Genomic DNA, 22,994 nt, shown 5'->3' on the forward strand with positions numbered 1-22,994 from the left:
TCTACCCTCAACAGTTTTTAAGATCTGGAGGCGGAGAGAAAAAGTAAGGACAGACAGACAGACAGACAGACAAATAGCCATCTCAGTACTCCTCTTTGACACAAAACTAAACAGCTTGCGCATGCGCACTTGCGTACCTCGTATCCGCACACCCTGACGAATTAAACATTTCCCAACATTCCCCCTTGATGCCGTGATAATGAAAATAAAAACACTTTTTTTCCATTCTCCCAATTATATATACGCGAGTGAAAGAGAGAGCATACGCGCGCGCGCAGGTAAGCTTACCGAATTACAAGACGTCGAACATGGTAATTTTCATCTATTTCGCCTTAATGCCGTTGTATCAGCTTTAACCAATAATCGCCTCAGGAAAGGAAAAGAAAATTAGCGGAATTAATCCGAGGCAGTCGACGTAACTCGGTCTCCGCAGGATGCCAGGGGAAGGAGGAACAGGGGGAATAAAGAGAGAGAGAGAGAGAGAGAGAGAGAGAGAGAGAGAGAGAGAGAGAGTACCCGATAATGGAGGACAGAAATAGGGGAGGAGTGTGGAAGTAGAAGACGAAGAGAAAAACAAAGAGGATTAGAAGGTTACCAATAGAAAAAGACAAAAATTACCCCTTGTTGTTCACTCGTGAAGCATGAATAAGGTTTATTAAATAAATATCTGTTTAAAAGAAGTATGTTCACGCCGTTAAAAATGGTATTATAAATGACGACTGAGAGACCCAGTTTCAACGTAAGGAGCAATACGTAGCGTTCCAAAGCCTAGGCAGATGTAAGTACCTTCATTCTGCATACATATCGAGGTCAGTGGTGCTTTATATAGGACTCCTTCAGAGATTTTCACCGAATAAGAATGACTTCGGGTGTGACGACACATGATCAAAATCAGTGTAACACTTTACCCTGTTTTGAGTCGAGATATTTTCAACCGCCAGCAACACCGATAGATGTAACCTTTATTTCTTGACAACAAGACCTTTGCTCGTTCTGATGGAACAAAACCAGTGGGTCGACCATCCCACAACTTTAGTAATGAACATTACCAGGAAGTGCAAGGAGGTTCAGGATGTATGGCTCCTATGATTTCGAAACACCACCACCACATGAAGCCAAGTTAAAGAAATCACACCCAACAAAAGGCTGTCCACAGAAGCTGTTGCTAAACGAATCGACATAAAGTTACCATGATCTATGGTTATAAAATTCACATGAAGACCCTTACGGTAAACCAAATTCAATAAAACCACAATTCAATCTGACCAAGTCTGGCTCTCGTGCATTCCAAAACTAATAAAAGATATTTTTAATTACCTCCCAGAAGGACGCAATGTCAAACTCTTCTGATTTTCAGAACCTAACTCCTGCACGTTGATGAGGCAAATTGAAGGAACGTTTATATTGTCTCGATGTCGCATGGAGAGGGGTTTTGGATATTGCAAAAATATCTTTCTGCTCCAATCTTGACATGGAGCGGATTAGTGAATGGTGTTATCATGGGGTATGAGGCTGAACTCCAGTAAAACGAAAACACTATTGATCAGCAAACCTCGTCCAGATTTTCCGGTCCATCCTCCCCCTTCAGGTGGATGAGACTCTGATGAATGAATCTGAAGCTTTAAATATTCTTTTCACTCACATCTTACTTTTGAGATATATCTAATGGAAGTTTCAGCAAATGCCATACGAAAGTTAGGTATAGGAGTCATCAACGTGACGTCATCAACACGCCTTTCCCAAACAATAACACGGCTGTTGGGCAAAAAAAGCCTTTCCACTTTACAACTGTATCAGAGGAACGTTGACCTTTCAAGTTGATCTGTGCCTTATTTCTAAGCAATGGTCCAGTCGTGTGTTGTTGTAGGATGCACTAGTAATAGGTGGGGAAAGGGAAGCCTAGTATCCTGGCATCGTATTCCCAGCGGAAGTGACAAGGAAAGGAGAAATAAGTGGCTGGCAGCCACTCATTGTCCAACTCATGCAAGTCTTGAAAGAGAATTAAGATGAAAGAGAGCAGTGAGACAGAGCATTTCGTAACCTGGACTAAATTGCTCAGGAGGCATCAGGTAGGCCCTCCATGTCTATACCACCATTAAGATTTTTTTTATTTTGTTTGCTAAACATTGCCGAGATTAACGTTCCAATAATATTTTCCCGCCACTACCAACACATGGACAGAAGTTTTCATCCATATGTATCTAATTTGTCCTATCTTTCAATTTGAAGTTGAACTTTATGAAATAATATTATCATATGCAAAATATCAGAGCACTAAAGCATTTTTCTATTGAAATATTCAGATTTACATATTTTCGTTGACATCGTTTCGGAAGACTGCTCAAAATTCACGCGATTTCACAACGTGGAAAATTTAAATTTTTGTTACTCCACCACATTCCTATATAATTATTTATTTCAACCCGTATGCCAACAATAAATACATAAAATTATAATTCCGTGTTTTTAGATTTAAAAATAACAATATATCTCACAGGAGAAACGGTTGGGATTCACAGAAAATGGATAGAGAATTTCAGACCATTTCATTTCACTATCAATTGTGCAGTGACACAGACAGCTTGCCCTCGTGTGAAAGTTGTGTTTGAAACTACTGGATTCTAAATCTTTATGGAAAACAAAATAATATTTTATTTTATATCTAAATAGTTATTGTTGTTGCCACGAAATGTTTTTCCTTTTATGGGAAGTGAAGCGCCAGACGGAAAATCTTAAAAACAACCAAGAAAGAATCCTTATCCCGCCATACATCTTCAGTGTGCACAAAACAATGAGAAAGTTAAATTAGATGAGAGCGTCGTCTGCTATTGCTTGCTTTTGCCCACCAGCTACTGCGCATGTGCCAGATATGCTTCACTGTTTACAAACCTTAATCTCTCCTATTATACGTAATAAAATCAACGCAGCCTGTTTTAGGTCATTTGTCCTTCCTTTACTAGAATAACTGTTCTCCGGTGTGGATGTCTGCTTCTGCTGCCAGAGAATTATCTTTTTTAGATAGAGTGGCTCCTAATGGCGGGATTCCGTTTCCTAATCTTAGCAGCTGTGGCTTGGACCATCAGTGGATGGTCTCTTGTCTGTCACTTTTTCATAAGATGTATTTTAACAGAGATCTTTCGCATTCACAGCTGATCCCTGATCCTCTATTCCCGCCGAGAGAGCAATCAGATGTGTGCTGAACAGCAGCACCAAAATGCAGTCAATGTGTTTCTCAGTTTTAGAGGCTTTATATTCTTTACACTGATGTGGAACAGCCCACCTGAGGATCGTGAAACTGCAACTTCAAAAAGTTGAAGCAAAGATGCAATTCACCGCAGGACTTGTGTTTTAATTATTTATTGAATTGTTACTTTAATTTTTCTGTTTTAATAAGTGATCTTTCTTTCTGCATTTCCCATTATTTCCATTTGAAAAGGGTTCATCTATCGTTGAATAATAATAATAATGGCTCTTGCTTCTCGCTACCTTTGTGATTTTTATTTCAGCCCTATTTCCAGGAACTTGCATAAAAGCTGTTTGTCCAGCATAATGGAAGCCTTTGGAATTTCATGAAAACTTTCGTATTCATCTCACAATTTTGGTCCATGAATTGTCACAAAAGCAATTTTGCACACATCGGGTAAACGTTTGAGTCACTTTTCTCCTGCCAACAGTTTTTTTCTCTCTCCTACTCGACATCCTGGTAGTGACAACGGCTGAAGCGCTTTCCTTGACAAATGTCGGTAATTCCGAGATCGCTTAATTGAAACTTTGTCTCCATTTCGATTGATAGCCTCCAGGGGCTATTGGGGAAAAGGAAGAGAGAGGGAGAGAGATGAAAAGAATATGGAAATTCCCTCTCTTGGAATGCGTCCTCTGGAATTCGGGCATCCTTTATCTTTCGAGTATTGCATCCTTGACATCCATAAACAAAAGAGCTACGTTGACGTTGCACGAGAGAGAGAGAGAGAGAGAGAGAGAGAGAGAGAATTTTGTTTATGATCTCTCCTCGAAGTTCATGGGAGAGAGAAAGACAAACAGGCAAAGTGATGACAGATATAAAGGGACAAGAACGTGCATAAAAGATGTCTGCTACCTCCACCGTTCAAAACAGACCAAAACATACACACACACACACACACACACATACACAACGGGAGAGAGGAAAAAAGCATTTGCTGAAATCTGTTTTTCTCGGCTTAGCTGTGTTACAGCCAGAGTGGAGATTGCGAATACAAAATTGAATGCCTTAAACGGTAAAAAAAAAAAAAAAAAAATAGATATTTACAATTTACTACAGTTTTCTCATGAATTTCATCACTGCTCATGATACTGATATTTATCAGGAGAAGGTTAAGCTATTTCTACCTTTGTATAAAGAGAGAGAGAGAGAGAGGGATTAGCCGGACGAGCTTGGATTGAACTTCCATCAATGTTCAGCCTCATCTCATAAGAAATGCTTCGAAAGAAAGGCATTATCCTTATGCAAATCCGATCTACTCGCAGAGGAATTAAATAAATGGCAAAGGTCGAAATCAAGGGATCTTCGGGTCGACGTCTAATTCACTTATGCTAATTCTGATCTTCTTCTTAAATACTCGCATCTCAATTCCCCCCAATTCCAACCCCAACAACGGGCCCCCCTCTCAACCCACGCCCCATACACACATCACCACCTCTGCTTTCTCTGTTTCCTCCTTTTCTCTCTCTCTCTCTCTCTCTCTCTCTCTCTCTCTCTCTCTCTCTCTCTCTCCTTCTTGTTCACACCATTTAATTTATTCACGCTGCTTAAATGAACTTTGGTACCTGTAAGTATGCAAAGGTATATACAATATTCCTCACAATATATATATATATATATATATATATATATATATATATATATATATATATATATATATATATATGTGTGTGTGTGTGTGTGTGTGTGTGTGTGTGTGTGTGTGTGTGTGCGAATTTCTTATTATTATACTTACAAATATCAAACTTTAAATTTCCCATTTATGTCCACTTCACTACACGTTAGGAGGAATAACTTGGCATGAAAATGGAGGGATACATTTTAAACGCACTTAGTTCATCAGGTTCTAGAATTCGGTATGAGAAGAAAATGAAATATGGGTGTAAGCACGGGTGAGCTACTGAAGGTCAGTGGAATCACGGAAGTGGGAAAATAAAACCTAAATGTAAATACGAAAAATAGAAGAGTGTCAGTGTCTTTGGCATTCAACTATCCTCCAAATACTCCCTCAAAACGATGACTGCATTCCTCTTCAGGAGCCATCTCTCCTACATAGTTATACCAAGTGAATAGTCTACTATCACCCAAGGAAGTCACAGGTTCGGATTATTGCCAGGGAGGCGAAATCCTCACGCATAAACCCCCGTCCACACGGTCGAACTTTGCCCGACAGACTCTGTTCGATGTGATGTCAGAAGCGGAAAACGTCAGAACCTTATCCGCAGTTTCTCCGCTTCTGACGTCACATCGAACAAAGTCTGTCGGGCAAAGTTCGACAGTGTGGACGGGGCTTTACACAGTATTTCATATAATGGTTGAAATTTTTATACGACACGCTTAATGGTTGTCTCGTAGGGTTATTTCGTATTACGTGAAATGACTGAAACGTTGGGTTTTTTATAGTATATGATTTACCTAAACCTCTGACTGGTGCTGGAAGTTATTTCAGCCTTTGAACTTTGCATGTGCAAGCATTGAACATTTTCTGCGAATTCTTTTGATCAATCCATTCACTACGTTATTGTCTTTTGAAGTGGATGATGATACACTAGAGTGTTGAACAGATGAAGCTGTTTTCAGTTGGTCAACAACTCCCTGATCTTTGGCGTTTCCTGCAGTCCTTCAGTGACAAGGGGTTCGAGTTTATAACTAGTCGCGCCACATACTGACGGTCTTTGGTCAGATCTTACCAATGTCCATGGTTGTGGTGACTGATCTACATTACACGTGCTTCTTAACCAAGCACGGGCCCTTAATCAAATAGGAGACGTGGCCTAGAAGTCTTTAACTCGGCCCAACCTACCGAGGCGACGACCCAAGGCAAATCAAGGGGACATCCAGGATATGCTGGATGCCTGGATGTCTGACAGGTGGGTCGATCACAATCAAGCGTCCCCACTGCTATCACAAAGAGACTAGAAAAACAATTGGCCAAGTGTCTGCCTCGTTTTTGTCAAACCAAGATTGGAAAATACTTACTACTCGTTATAAAGGAAAATGAATACCGGAAATGAGACGAAAACACTAACGGGAAGGGAATAGGATTTAAATAACGAAGGGAAACATGAAACTAAAAAATTACTTATCTTGGGAGTAAGCAGTAACAGGTCGATAAATGAGGACGAATGATAAAACTGCCGAAAGTGATACTTGCTGATGCTAAAAGAGGCCGGAAACATATCGGTATCGTAACATTTTCTTATGAATAATTATGCACCTGTGAGTCCTCAGATTATACTGACGTGTGAAAGGTTTGTTGACACGCTGGATTTTTTGTTTTTTTAAAGCTAATGCAACCTTTGACCAAAACATGATACAAACGGAACATTTGGCAGACGACATGACCCTCAGATACGAAAAAGCTTTGTATCTTTTTCTTACATAGAATAACACAGTTATAGGCATGTACTGACACCCAGGTTCGCCGATGCTTATCTATCAGTAGGCATGTGATGAATGAATGGCAGAGAGAGAGAGAGAGAGAGAGAGAGAGAGAGAGAGAGAGAGAGAGAGAGAGAGAGAGAGAATCGTATCTCATATGCATATAAATGAAACTCATCAACAGGGAATAAAATATTCGTTACGACTTTACAGTCTAAATTGTTTTTGTTTTCTGTTCGTTGTCATTCCCTTTCAGTCAGCTGGTTTTCATGCTCCTTTAACTAGTGTTCATACACCTTTCACTGTTGCACAATAATGTATATATATCACTTCTGTTCTGTTACATTTCTTCGCCACCAATTTACATTTACCATTGTTCTTTATATACCTCCACCAACGAGCAACCTTGCTCATTAGACTTTACTGCATGGGTATGAGAACCACAAGCGGGGGGTATGGGACTTGATCTCTGGATATTTGTATACTATATATCTGATTTTAATGTGTCCATGTATACATGGGTACATTTTGTAAATAACTATATAAAGCTATAAATGCTTTTGATTTTCTTGTATGTTCTATTCCTAGCTATTCATACCTAATGTTCTATTCCTAGCTATTCATACCTAAAGTATGTATTGAACTAAGTATATCAAGTTATATTGTCAACAAATAAGACTTAAGTGGACTTAGGCAAAGGGGGTATGGAACCTTATTGGGCAGTTCACTAGGGATCTTCTGTTTGTTTGTTTGTATGGTGCTTTTACGTTGCATGGAACCAGAGGTTATTCAGCAACGGGACCAACGGCTTTACGTGACTTCCGAACCACGTCGAGAGTGAACTTCTATCACCAGAAATACACATCTCTCACTCCTCAACGGAATGGCCGAGAATCGAACCCGCGACCACCGAGGTGGAACGCTAATACCATACCAACTACGCCGCTGAGGCGCTTTAGCGGTCTTCTGGAGTCACCAGAAAGTTAAGAACCGCTGCTCTATTGGATAATGCCATGGAATCCATGTAGCCAATTACTCCCTTCACAGCAAGATTCATTAGGGTTTTGGAGCGTTTAAGTCCTCTGCTAATAGCATTTGTATCTTCTCTTTCTTTCGTAACAGTTTCCACTTACTCTGGGAGTAAGCCTACAAAATACTTCGTTGTTGTTTTGTTGTTCTTGTTTGGGAGGGCAGGAAAGGTCTATGGAAAAACCTAGAAAGATCTGAAAAAGGTTTTTTGCTTTGAGTTAAAGATACGTACTGGAAATTTAGGATAGGATATTTCTGATTTATTTATTAGAATGAAAATGTAAAAAATAAATAATGTCCAATTTAAATTTATAGTCTACAATTATTTTTAATAAAATATAGCGCATTCACTTTAATTTCCGTTGGTGAAACAACGCTCTATTTGACCGTAGATTTTGGCACGCGGCCAGAGTAAGCTGGAGGTCGGCTCACGCCTTGTTCAATTGGTTCCTTTTCAACTGCTTTTATTTTCTACCTTATTCAACTTACTCTTGTTCAGGAATTACTTTGACTTCCATTCCCGTCTATTTCTCTCTTATTTATTTTCTGTTATATTACTAACCCTTTCCTTTCATTTCTTTCAGTATGCCTTCTATGAAATTGTATTTCAGCCTATCCGTATATTCCTTTTCTATTTGCTTTCCGCTATTTTCAATCTATTCTATTCACGTTACTTTATTCGTTCATTCCGTCAAATTTTTCTACTTCTTCTATATCATCCCCGCTCATCGCTTATCGATCTTTTTCTGCTTCGTCTGAAGATGAATAATTCACTATTCAGCTTAGACACAAATCCTTCTGTCAAGTCACTCCTATCTTTTCCATCGTTATCTCAATCTTATTCCCTTCCTAGTACCACTTTCATCTCATTTCCGTTCATTCATTGCTCCTCCTTTATCCTTTATCCAACCCCCAACCCCCTCGTCTTAATCCATCTCCCAGGGTCGAGAAGAGAATCGCAGAGGATGTGGAACGCGACGCCCCCCTCCGATAAAAGGAAGCAGTACACAGATCTGTGCAAAGGTAATCTTCCATACCTCTCCGATTTCTGTTTCGTGTTTCCATCCAGAACTTTTCCTTTAATATCCTGTTGAAAGAGTGACTGGCTGTAACTCGATCCCTATGTATCTTGGGGAGAGAGAGAGAGAGAGAGAGGAGAGAGAGAGAGAGAGAGAGAGCACCACATGCTGTATATACTGAACAAAACTTGTATTTATTGATTTTTGTACATACTACTGTATAGTTGTATGGTGTATATTACTAAACAATATTGCTAATAAAATGAAATGAGGAAGCTGTAATGGAATATCTTCAACATTTACCATAAAAGAGATTATTATTTTCTGGGGAAACTTTCTCTCTCTCTCTCTCTCTCTCTCTCTCTCTCTCTCTCTCTCTCTCTCTCTCTCTCTCTCTCTCTCGTGAGGATGGTAGTGACACTTCTTAGCCTTAGGTTGCCAGCCATATAACCCCCAAAGAATAAACAAAAGGATTACCATTAAAATAGGAGAAAAATAATTACCCTCAAATGTTAAATCTATGGAAGTCTGCACGAAAATGACGACAGCCTCGTCAGTCAACTTTTAGCAGCCCATACCTGCTCTAATCAAGTATACAAACCTAAAGCAAAGCTTACTCAGGTGTGAGAATCCCCCGACCTCAATTTTTCGCCAAATTAGGAAAGCAGCTTCGCATACTGGAGCAATGACTGGTGGCAAGATACTCAGGGATGCTAGAAAACGTGCTTGCGTGACAACGGCCTGAATATGCTTGGTTTCCCAAGGGGAAAATTGCTGTAACAATGTTAAACAGAATTTAAGCACAGGGTTATTTCTGAAAAAGTCATTCTTTCAAGTCTCGATTTGACAGGGTAGAGAGGGATATTCTTATTTTACATAAGCTAATCAGAATGGGAGGTTTTAGAATACTTCATTCTGGCAGACAAAACACTCACCATAGTCCTAGACTTACTTCTGAACGGCCCAGAACATAAGTGACATTTACCTTACTTTTGTTGTGCTGTTAAAACATCCTAGTTTCAATTTTCTAAAACTCTCTCTCTCTCTCTCTCACTAGAGTACAAGAATTCTAAGGAACCAGATCCTTCATAGACTGGTTTAACGATCAGACAAGTTACATACGCTGGGTTTGGCAAGAGTTTGAACGGGTGAGCATTAATAATTCCTGGGCCGTAATGTTTCCGGTTCAGGGGGCGTCATTTTACCAATGAATCTACAATTTTCCAGAAACAAAGAGGATTAAATGAATTTAGGAGTCATCTCTGAAGGGGACATAAATCTATTAAAAGTATTGTAAGTAAACGGCCAAGTGCATGGATTTATAACAACAGGTAAGAGGGTCATTCAAAAATAATTCAAGACCCAAAAAGCAATCTTACTTAAAACCTGTTTTTTTTCATAAGGTTTACTAAAACGTTACAACTGTCAAAGGAGAACTCTGTTTCTTTATTACTTTATTATTGAAGTTTCCCTTCATATCATTGCAAATGGACTTTGTTAATAAAGGAAATACCGGGGGCTTCCTTATACAACTCCACAGCATATGTGACTTCATTATTCTTCGAAAAAAGTTCATCACGTAGGTGGGATCTAAATTCAGGAAACTAATAACTCACGCATGCCAGTTGGAATAAATAAAGTAGACGATGCAACAGCTCACCATCCACCAGACGAATCTATTCACCGCCACTTGCACAATCCAGTAAGTTTCATCCTGCTTTCTATTTTCAGGTACCGTAAACTCTAATATATAAGACACCACTTAAAATTGCAAAAATATAAAAAGTTTGCAGAGATACTCTGGTCTTGACTTTAGGTGGAGAACCATGGTAATTCTATTGCCTGCTTTGGATTAAAAATAATACGTCCTAGTTTTTTTCCTGATTTATATATCATCTGAGCGGTTTTTTTTTATTACTATTACGATTACCTAGCTAGTTTAATCGGGTCAATGAAACATAAAACTTGAGATCCACAGGGCTGGAAAAAAAAAATCCTGGAAATGAGGCAAATAAAAAAAAATCCTGGAAATGAGGCAAATAAAAAAAAATCCTGGAAAACAAAAAAAAAATGAGGCCAAATAAAAAAAAATCCGGAAATGAGGCAAATAAAAAAAAAATCTGGAAATGGATGGCAAATAAAAAAAAAATCCTGGAAATGAGGCCAAATAAAAACAAAAAAAAAATCCTGGAAATGAGGCAAATAAAAAAAAATCCTGGAAATGAGGCAAATAAAAAAAATCCTGGAAATGAGGCAAATAAAAAAAAATCCTGGAAATTGAGGCAATAAAAAAAAAATCCTGGAAATAATGGAGGCAATAAAATAAAAAAAAAAATCCTGGAAATAAGGCAAATGTGTCCAGAAACTTATGACTCTGGCCAGATTCTTTTCTGGTGTGAACATTCGAAGCAGCTATCTTGAGGACATCTAGTTCATCGCCAACGCATTATTAAAATACTGTGTATAGAGCCAGCCATGGTATCTGTGGTCTTGCTTGTCTGCCGAAAACACAAATAATAAAATACAGCAGCTCGTGAATTCCTTTAAAAGCCTCACTGATATGTGGATGACCAAATCAAGTCGTGTGAACTTAGTTTTCACAAAGCATCTTCAAATTCATATCTATCGATTTCAATAAAAATTCTGTCGTCGAATGAAGAGTTGCCTGGATTCTGAGGTGGCTCTAAACCCAGGGTCTTTCTGCGAGACGATAATTTCTCAAAAAAGTTCCGATAAATTTAAATCGGTCCTAAAGGGGCGAGTTATGAACCAAGACGATCTGAATAGATTTTGAACTTGAGCTGTAATATTGCACTAAGCAACAGCAAGTAATAATTCGTTTATGTATTTCTTTAGGATATTATATATATATATATATATATATATATATATATATATATATATATATATATATATATAATCAGGGATCAGGGAGATCTGCGTGTTTTGAGAGGTTCTGGATGTTCAAAATTTGCCAGTCAATATATCTTACCATACGCACATACTTTGACCTAGTCAATTGCTTGACTTTTACACACACAAAAAAGGTCCCAATCTTAGATAAGTATTGATCAGTTATAATGATTCAGGTTATGCAAATCTTACAAAAACAATAAATCACCAACGCCTCTTTCCTCACAATATTAGATGTGTGTCTTCCGACTTACCGCGAATTTCATTTTTATTTTTAAGTAACCGTACCGGAATCAACCTTAGCATTCATTGATGTGTGTATTAAGCTATTCCACTGTATTCCTCCCGTATTGAGTTCATGCTTGCTTCTCAGTCGAATCGCCAACAGAAAACGGTCACGTTCGAAGATTACAAGGATGACTTTAAAATAATCCGGGTGCCGTGACGTCTCTCAGACGCTCCTTCTTTCGTGACATCGGACTACTACGCGAGCAGAATCTGAAACTTTAATCTCACTACACCCTTCCATACATTAATGAATAAAGAGTTTATATTTCAACAAAGTAACATAACTGAAATACGCCATTGTCGCGCGGCAACGTCAAGGCATTTAAAATAAACCGGTTTAAAAGTATTCTTGAAAACTAACATTTCCAAAATACCTAGTTATCAAAATTACCACATATGTTTTCACTCTGCCACAGAATATAGAAAAGGAGAGAGAGAGAGAGAGAGAGAGAGAGAGAGAGAGAGAGAAAATGGTATTTTCATTTTCGAATTCTTTATGGACATTTTATCTACCGAAATTGCCCTTTTTCTTGGAAAATTCAGACGGAAAAAGCGAGCTGACATATGGAAAGAATGCCAAGTCATCGAATAAGAATCGAAGAGAGAGAGAGAGCAGAGGAGAGAGAGAGAGAGAGAGAGAAGAATAACAACTTGAAATCCTTCTTCTGGAAAGAAATGTTCTGAATTTTTAAATCATACTTCTTATAGTGGCGCTATATGTATGTATGTATGTATGTATCGTAATGTATGTAGTATGTATGTATGTATGTATGTATGTATGTATGATATATTATTACTATATATACCCTATATATATATATATATATATATATAATATATATAGTATTTATATATGTGTGTAGAGCAATTAAGAGATTTTCATGACAAAATCACAGCAGGGCATAATGGCTAGTTTAGTGACCTACTTCTCAGTAGTGTGGATGGCTAATGTTTACAGATACATTATTTGTGGGAATAATGAAGAAAGCCAAAGAGAGTAAAAGTGTTGGAAAATTTTCGCAAGAGCGGAAGATGAGACACAATATTAAGACCAATCAGATTCTGTGGATAAACAGATCGTACAATAAAAAAAAGTATGCATGCCAGAGAATTGGTGATTGATAACTGCATGCATCTGGAATTACAAATAACAGTTCACATTATTATGAGAGAGGAGTTGAATCACACAAAATGCGAAACTACGAATATACCCAGATCTTCGCAAAAGATTCGGGTGAGGATAAGATTGTCTAATAAGTGGAAATTTGCGATCGATGAAGGGATTACCGAGCCATTTCTCCTTTTCGAAAGGCGAAGAAAAAATGTTAGTGGTAAACTAAAGGAAAAGGCAGATGCTCTCGAGATCAAATTATTTGCTTAGTATATGTGAGTAGGAATTGAAAATGTGGAAAATTTTAAGGGCGTGATGACAATGAAAAAAAAATCGCAAATGTTAAGATTAAGGAGTGGGTTGGATGGTATGGCATGAGGAAAGTGGAGAAGAAATGATTTTGGAAGTTTAGGAAGGAAAGCAAGACCAAGAAATCGTTTTAATAGACGGAATAATAAGCAAGAGCTCGTAAAGCGGAACCTTGACACACTGGAAGCACAGAAATGTGTACAAGACATTCAAAATGTCACATTGTTTGAATAAACATAATTTGTTACCGAAGACCTTATTTATAGGTACAAGGGAAAACCTGATGCAATCATTACAAGAAATACTGGTCTGCTGGTGGTGCAGTGATTAGTGTCGTGGCATGCCACTCAGATGTGGCGGGTTCGCGTTACCCATCAGGGCGATGAAAAAAAAAATTCACTGGCTCTGTACCATGATCAGTTACTGCTGCAGCAGTGTAGGGTCTGCTGTGGGAGGTTGAAACCAACATTCTTTGGAAGCTTCAATTTCGAGTCAGTGAAGCTTTGGTGTGGTTGGTCCATATGAATAAGTTTTAACTACTGAAATATAATAATAATAATAATAATAATAATAATAATAATAATAATAATAATAGATATTTACATGTGACTTATGTAACTCTGAGTACATGGGTGATCTCTCTCTCTCTCTCTCTCTCTCTCTCTCTCTCTCTCTCTCTCATATCCGGCCTTTTCCCTACAGCGTCATCTTCAGCACAATCATAATACACTCCTTTTTTCTTTCTTTTTATTGGCACGGTTCCCAAAAGCAGCCGACAAAGTCGATGAACCATTGTTCCCTTCCTGACCCAGGCACACCTACGGCATTGTCCTCCTAAGAGTTATTCTGGTCCCCAGCTGCGAAGTGTTGGATGGGTAGTTGTAACCTCCTCCCCCTCCTCCTCCTCCTCCTCCGTCTTCAGCAGTGTTGGATGGGTACCTCTGAACCACCCACCGTGATCCAACTAAAACTCACACTCTCTCTCTCTCTCTCCACTGCTTTTCTATCTGCATTATCTCTTTAACGCCTTTCATTAACGGACCGCGAGATCATTTCGCAATGACGTGTTTTCTTCTTCTGTGGAAAATGGCATTTGGGTGTAATTACTTCTGGCAGAGGTCGGGCTTTTGTTGGGATGCTGTGCGCCATCGTAGAAGAGCGTTGGAGACGCGTGAGAAGCTGTTCTAGTTTCAATTACAGGCTGCCGTAAGGGTGAAAACTTTAATGGAATCCCCCCCCTCCCCCCCCCCCTTTCTCTCTCTCTCTCTCTCTCTCTCTCTCTCTTCTCTCTCTCTCTCTCTCTCTCTGTACATACATACATACATACATATATATATATATATATATCTATATATATAATATATATATATATATATATATATATAGCTACTGTGTGCATCAAGCTACAAATGTCCTGTAATATCCAATTCAATCTACTCGGAATTATTATATTTTCATATATGTGTATAAATATATATATATAGCTACTGTGGTGCATCAAAGCTACAAATGTCCTGTAATATCCAATTCAATCTACTCGGAATTATTATATTTTCATATATGTATATTATATATATAGATATATATATATATATTATATATATATATATATATATATATATATATATACACATATGTATATATATATATATATGGAGAGGTAATTCAAAATTCAAACTCCAGACTGGCCTCAGTCACTGAATAAATAATAACACTAAACAAGAAAAAATAAAATTCATATATGTAGTGTGTGCCTGTGTGTGTTGGGGGGGGGGGGGGTTATTTCTTATTCCGAAGTAGTACAATTCTTGCGCGTTAATGGCTATTATGCCTCATTCTCCTTAAAACTTTATGTCGGTCATTTGCCGGTGTCTAAATCTCTTCCAAGAGCTGGAGGGTCCTCTGATTCAAACGTGGCTCCAGTTTCTGCAGAGAGAGAGAGAGAGAGAGAGAGAGAGAGAGAGAGAGAGAGAGAGAGAGACTTAAATGCAATCATTTTCTCTACCGATTTCTTAGGATCTATGTATGAAACACTAACTACATGCAGAGAGAGGATGCAGAATTTATGCCATAGGCCAAATACACGGACCCATGAGGTCAATCGGCGCTGAAAAGGAGTAACTTCCACCCAAGGCGAGTTATACAGACATGTGCTTTACCACTATTAGGATTAGAACCACAGCCTGGTTTAGAAACAGCCTCTCTTGAAGGCTCAGTCGTTGGTCTGAAAGTCACTGGATTTTCGTTGTGGCAAAACCGTTAAGTGGTTCGAAACCCACTGATGACAAAGCACTTGTCTTTTTAACTCCCCTTGGGTGTAATTTACTCCCGAGGCATTCTGAATTGGATAATGAACAAACTTTTTAGCTCAATATTTGAGAAAAAACTGTCACGGTGTGTATTACATTAACGTAGTTTTTGTTGTTGTTTTTATTTATCAAGTTTGAATCAGCCTTGTTTCCTTTAAGTTTCTTTTGATAATTATTTGACTTAACAGGCTGAAAATTAACTACAGATCCAAGACTACCTGACCCGGCCTGTGAGTCAACACAAATTCATCCACTATCTGTGCAGCCTTACCCAAACTGACAGCTTTAACCTCTTCTAGATAAATTCTTAATTCCTTACTACAAGCCTTTTTAAATTCTTCTAGCAACATAAGCTCTCTCAAGGAGGAGAAGGAGACTACTTGACGACTCTTAAGCCAGTCGTCAAACTGCTCCTCCTTGAAACGAGCAAATTCGACAAATGAGAGAGAGACAGGTTTAGTAAAATTACGAAACTTAAGGCGATAGGCCTCAGGAACCAAGTCGTAAGCCTTAAGAACTACTGCCTTAACCTTATTATAGTCCCTAGCTACATCTTCATCTAAAGCATTGAATACCCAAATAGCCTTGCCCACCAGCCTGCATTGAATCAAGACTGTCCACATCTCTGGGGGCCAAGACAACCGGGTAGCCACACGCACAAACGCATTAAAAAATTCCGGGACGTGTCTCTTGTCAAATACTGGGATCAATTTCAATGCAGCCCTATGCTAAATTTATCCTGAGAGGACCCAGTGGGAGTACTAAAGTGATTCGGGGAACCTCTTAACCTAGCCATTTCCAAGTTGATTTTAGCCATAGCCAACTCATGTTTCCTCGCCCTCTCCTTCTCCTCAAACTCTAGTTTCATTAACTCAATTCTTTTACATATAATATCATGTTCACTGTTCTCCTGGGACTTTACTGGCAAAAATGGGTGTAAAGATACTTCAGGTTTTGAAGGAAAATTAGCGTGTCCTTCGAAAAGGGTACAAGTCCTAGGGGGATCCTCAAATAATGAATAACCAAGATTTACATTCACTCTACCTTCTTGCTCCTCATCACTACTAGCAACACTATCAAATTCCTCAACTAAACGCTCACCCTCAGCTAGGCCCTGAGCTACCCTATTCTTTACGGCCTCTAACAAACGCACCTTAGTCTCAGCTGCCTTAAATGGTATTCCCAGCCAACGAGCACAACTTACCAAATATTCTTTGTTCAAAATGGATAAGTATTTCAAGCAGTCTGCTGACCCTAAAAACTCAGCAGGGTCAAAAATAAACTCCTCCAAAATTATCAACCAAAAAAAAGGAGGGGGGGGGAAAGGTAACCACCTACTCAAAGAAAATAAATACTGCCAAATCCCCAAAGTGCTGTGCCGCAAACCAAAAACACAGAGTACACCTGTGTACGATCCTGTCACGGTCGCTAAATTGTTACAAACCTCTGGGGTTCTAGTACAGGTTCTTAGGTACTTTATTTTGCTAGGATCATAGACAGTATATGCAACCTATGTTCAAGGAAAGCAGGCACAAAAACACTCCAGAAAAACTTAACAGTATTTATTACAAAATAATGGTAAACAACTTATATCAGCCTTGTGGGTTCAAGTAAAATACATACAGCAAAACAGCTTAAAGCAAGAGGACTAAATACCAGGCCTCAACGAGCCACAAGGCACTCTAAAGCTAAACATCTAAGCCCTAATAGAAACTCAAGAGGAGAACCAATATTTCATAAATCTGAGAGGATCCAAATATATGCTGGCCAAAACTATCCTAAATAACAAAAGGCTGAAGGAAGTAGAAGATTACAAAACAAGGAAAACCTTAAATTTACCTACCTAGCCATACTACTAAAGATATGGAATACTATCCACCAATAAACACTAAGGGCAACAATAAACTTATACACAAGTAAAAACTATGATAATGTATGTATGATATATATGTGTTATATTATATATTGATGTATGTGTAATATATATATATATTATATATATATATATATATATATATATATATATATATATATTATTATATATATAAATAATATATATTATATATATATATATATGATTAGTATATGTATATAATTTATATATATATAATGCTACTGCACATACACTGACAGTTCTAATAATCCTTATGTCAGGAATGTTGGGCCGAACTAGGAGTCTATAGCAAGTACCAAACTTGAAGGAAAATACAACAGCCTATACTGTCTTTACCTGGCGATTGCCTCCATACGTTTCTTCTCACGAGCCAGCACTCACACACATCCCTGAAGAATAGCAGTAGGACGAAGGCAGAAGTGGCAGGTGAATCCAGAATCAGTACCGGAATCCAGTGACAGTACCAATTTCCTGTCGGCTCCCCCGACAGGGATAAGGGGTAATATGAGAAGTTGCAAATAGCATACGCTTCTGCGGAACCCTATAAAGTGGACACTAAGGTCGCAAGTGAAAAAAGAGCCGTGATCTACAGTCCCAGAGTCGCATGTGACTAAGGCACCTACAAAGAGTCGTGAGGAAAGACTCCAACAGCGCCGTTTTCAAAATACACTGCCAAAAGGTCGTCCTCCATTAATCCAAAAGCGAAAGCTGCTCTGGGGGATGGTCTGACCAAGATGAATAGAATGATGCTGGGGTCACACATTCACGTATCACGACGGCATATGCCCACGTATGTGGATCGTGAGCATCATCGCTGTGAAATGACCTTGAACAGCTGGTAAACAGGAAACGGGCTAATGGACGTAAAGCCAGCACCGTAAATTGCGCCACAAATGTACACGAAAAAGAAAGCAAGGTCGGACGTCTACCTGGAACTCATGCCGATAGTGTAATGTTTTATGTACGTCAACTTCACGTTGTTACCATGCCCACCGTTGTGGGGCTGCAGGGTACAAAATGGCTGGCCTGTAAACAGAGCAGACTGTAAAGTGATGGAACATGTATGAGAGAATGTAAAAATATTGCATTCTGAAAATTCAGGTTGTAAATTCACTTTGGTAGAATTCTGCATGTACTGTAAAATATTGTATATTTTCAACAAATACAAAAAAATTAAGTCAGACATTATAATATACATAACATTGGCAATCCCAACATCTTGGGCTTCTTCTGACGGACGATGTGGGGCTTGAGGAAGTAGAATATGTTCAATATCCACTTCTTCCGTGTCGCTGTCATCACTCTGTATCTCATCCAACTCCGACTCCTGTAGGTGGAAGATGACATTTCCTCGACCTGAGTGTCTGCAGGAGTGGCTGTAGGAGTCTTCTCCGGGCCGAAAGAAGGTGCTACAAGATGTGACGTTGATGGTCCCTTCCTTGGTCGTTTTAGGAGGTTCAGTATCTTGAAGGGCGTTGTGGAGAGTACTTGGAGGAAACTGCTGGTCTCGGGAGACGGAAACAACAGCTGACCTGAGGGTCGTTGTTGTTGTATTAAGCCAGCACTTCTTGTTGGCACGGGCCTTTCCCTTGGCGCCGACTTGACCTTTTATACCACGCTACAGCACCTGCCATGTCGTATAGGGTTGTTAAATGTGCGAATCGGTTTCCCCAAAGGCTACAGCGCAATTAGGAGGCCCACGTGCTTCGCAGCGGAAAGAAAATAATGACGGCGACAATGCAGGTGACCCTAGCGCCTACACTGCAGTAGTCACCGTGGGGGCTACAGCGCCCTAGTGGTGTGAGCTTAGAGCCCGGACGACCCGTCACCGTACGTCTACGATTTTACGTATGTTTTTACGTTACATTTACGGTTTACTGACGTAAGCTGTTGCCAACTACCAATTTCCACTCATGCGTGGGCGTGCGTGCGTTGATATGTGAATGTGTGACCTTAGCATAAGGGAGAGAGGTACAGTCACTTTGGTCGCCAGGGTAGTTGTGGGGTATTTCCGTGACAGGCCTGGAGGCCAGGGTGGGAGCGGTCAAGGCAAGTACTACCTTGGGAACAACTGAAGTACCTTGGGTCGAAGGGATTAGGCCTGTAAGTGTCAGATGTCCTTTTTCTACTATTTGAATAACAACCAAACACGGCGCAGTTGTTTGGCATTATTTAAATAATAATCTAGATTATATAAAAAATCAAAACTAAGGTTGTATTCGAAGAATGTAAAAATAAATCACTGCAGAGATGACTGAAGTGACCTGTGATCTACATTTGAATGAAACGGTAGCTGACACTGAGTGACTTCTCGCCCTGACCTGGCCTCCAGGTGGCGCGGCTCTTGGGGAGATAAGCCGCAACCCCCAACAAATTACTCTACCTGACCAATCTACATATATACCTTGGGTCTGACAAGGAGCGTTCCAAAGCCCGAACTTGCGCGGGCAGACCATCAACGTTCAGAGCAAAGCTACAAACCATCCACCGTAGCTCAAAAATAAATCACAAAATCGTTAGAACGATAGTTCACAGAAATAAACATGGGAGGAGGAGGAGGCGCTCAACAACACAAAAACCCTTACAATAACTAACAAGCATTCGGCTGCTTAAGCAAAAGAAACTAAAAGGAAACAAGGCTGATTTAAACTCGATAAATAAAAACAACATCAAAAACTACGTTAATGTAATAGTGTGTGTAACGAATACAATTATATACTATATACATATATAGTATATATATATATATATATATATATATATATATATATGACTATATATATATATATATATATATATATATATATATATATATATATAGGGTATATATATATATATATATATATATATATATATATATATACTATATATATATATATATATATATATATAGGTATATATGTATATATATATATATATATATATAGATATATATATATATATATATATATATATTATATATATATATCTATATATTATATATATATATATATATATATATATATATATATATATATATATATATATATATCTATATCTATATATATATATATATATATATATATATATATATATATATATATATATATAAATTATAGTACAAATAACCAACCTTATGTTGTGAATAACTTTCGCCTAAATGGAAATATATTTCAACCCTGATTAGGATTCAAACATTACCTTTGTGGATTTGTACATGAATGACAGTGATAGTATCCATTCATCCACCATTACAAATTATGAAATACATACAAGGTACTGTGGCAGTATTACGACTGTATAATTTACTGAATGACCAGATTCTGTGGGGGTATTTTATTGAGAAAAGAAAGGAGTTGGGGATAAAATGTTGAAAACTGTAGAAAAATTGCAAACACTGACGATAAAACCTTGAAATTATTTTTTTACGAAACATTCAAGGCGAAAGTCGTTATTACCGTGAATATCTGATAGTAAGATGGAGTAACGCTTGATAACCTTTATCTTTGTTAAACAGAAACAGGACAGGAAACACTGAGAAAAACACAGAACAGGCGAAGAGAGAAGATAACAAGACTTCACCAAAAGGTCAGGAAGAAATGTGTGCATACAAAAGTTGGAGTACGTGAGAGGAATCCAAAAATGAAAAAGAACGTGTATGCCCAATACAAATAAACGAGAAAACCATGAAAGCTGTCAAGGGGAACCTGATTTCTGTATTTTAGCATTAAGTGTTGAAAGGTAACACTGACGGAGTTAATATTTTAGCATGAGTGATTATATTGGTAAATGATTTCAAGTAAAGAAATGTTAAAGTAAAAGCTTTGATATCCATGAAGGGGAAATGCCATTAAACCTGAGGAGGAGGAGGAGGAGGAGGAGGAGGAGGAGGAGGAGGAGGAGGAGGAGGAGGAGGAGGAGGAGGAGGAGGAGGACCTCAGGGCGTTTACGTTGGGCCAAGTAAGTGTTGGTGAACCTTTTGTATGTCTGCTGTACATAAGCGAAAATCAAGTAAACGGTGTTCAGCTGCCTGTTGTTGGTTGCGCAAAAATTAAGCGAGAGAGAGAGAGAGAGAGAGAGAGAGAGAGAGAGAGGAGGATCAGCGTATTGCCAAAATATTAAGCGTAAATGACGTTGCCTCATTCACACGAAGTACAACTCTCTCTCTCTCTCTCTCACTCTCTCTCTCTCTCTCTCTCTCTCTCTCTCTCTCTCTCTCCTACTCTTGTTATTAATCGTAACTTCCTTAGTAGATTATAATCACCAAGCACATTATGAGGCGAGAGACCAAGACCATATAGCGCTTTAATGCAGAATTAACGAAATGGGCAACGGGAACCTTTTAAACTGGTCCCGGCTATTCCAGAGAGCCCCAGGTCTAATCATGCTTTTAGAGCCACTTGGAATTCTAATGAAGGAGTCGAGGGCAATTTCGAACAGAGGGAAAGATGGTCCTTTTCCCTCCATTTAACGCTTACTCTCTCTCTCTCTCTCTTCCTCTCTGTGTGCATTCTCATTTCGACTGAGGGGCGCGGGGAAGAGGACAAGAGAAAACTCGGCTCCATTTCCATTTGCATTCCGCTTTCATTTGTAGTTTGTTAATACCCAGCTTTATTTGTTCTTTGTTTGATCCATTTTTCTTCCAAGGTCCATTTTATTGGTGTTATTCTTCACGCATACACGCATATATATACTATATGCATTAAGTTACAAATGTCCTTTAGTATCCAATTCGTTCTACCTCGGAATTAACAGTTTTTCATTTATGTTAACCGAAGGGGAATTATTAGTTGATAATAACTTCGTTCTAGCGTGGTTTCGAACCAGCGCACAGAGGAGAAATCAGTACTTCAGTGATGTTACCGACTCGGCCAAGTCGGTAAGTCGGTAACATCACTAAGTCCTGATTTCTTCTCTGTGCGCTGGTTTGAATCCAAGAGAGAACAAAATCATTAGCAATGAAAAAATTCCCCTTCTGTTAAAATATACATGAAAATATATTAATACCGAGGTAGACCGAATTGGATATTAAAGGACATTTGTAGCTTAACCCATGTGTATGAATCAAGGTGATGTGATAAAATTCATATATAATATATATATATCTTATGTCTTATCGCTTGGCGATAGACTTTTTGTTCTTTCCTTACGGCTGTCGTCCGTAAGTAATGTTTGGTTCCTCTCATCTCCCTTGGATATCTTAGTAGAGAGGTTCTTTCTTGTCTAGAGGAGATGATTCAAACAGGCTAGTTGAACAAGTTAACAACTTTATTCTGGTTAACTCCCATACTAGGAAGATGCAGCTCGGTCGGACGACCGATATGTTTGATAGTTGGCGTGGAACTCCCATTCTAAAACAGCATCGCGTCGATAGCGGAACATTAGCTATCTCAGCAATTCATATAAAAACACATACGTAGTTCGCGGCTCGGAAGTTACAAGTTTCCGGCGTAGGTTAACAGGTCAACGCGTTCCATGGAAGTTGTTGTGCAAAGTTATCATAAACATAAAAATGTTGACA

This window comes from Macrobrachium nipponense, chromosome 49, assembly GCF_015104395.2.
Source record: "Macrobrachium nipponense isolate FS-2020 chromosome 49, ASM1510439v2, whole genome shotgun sequence".
Classification (NCBI taxonomy): domain Eukaryota; kingdom Metazoa; phylum Arthropoda; class Malacostraca; order Decapoda; family Palaemonidae; genus Macrobrachium; species Macrobrachium nipponense.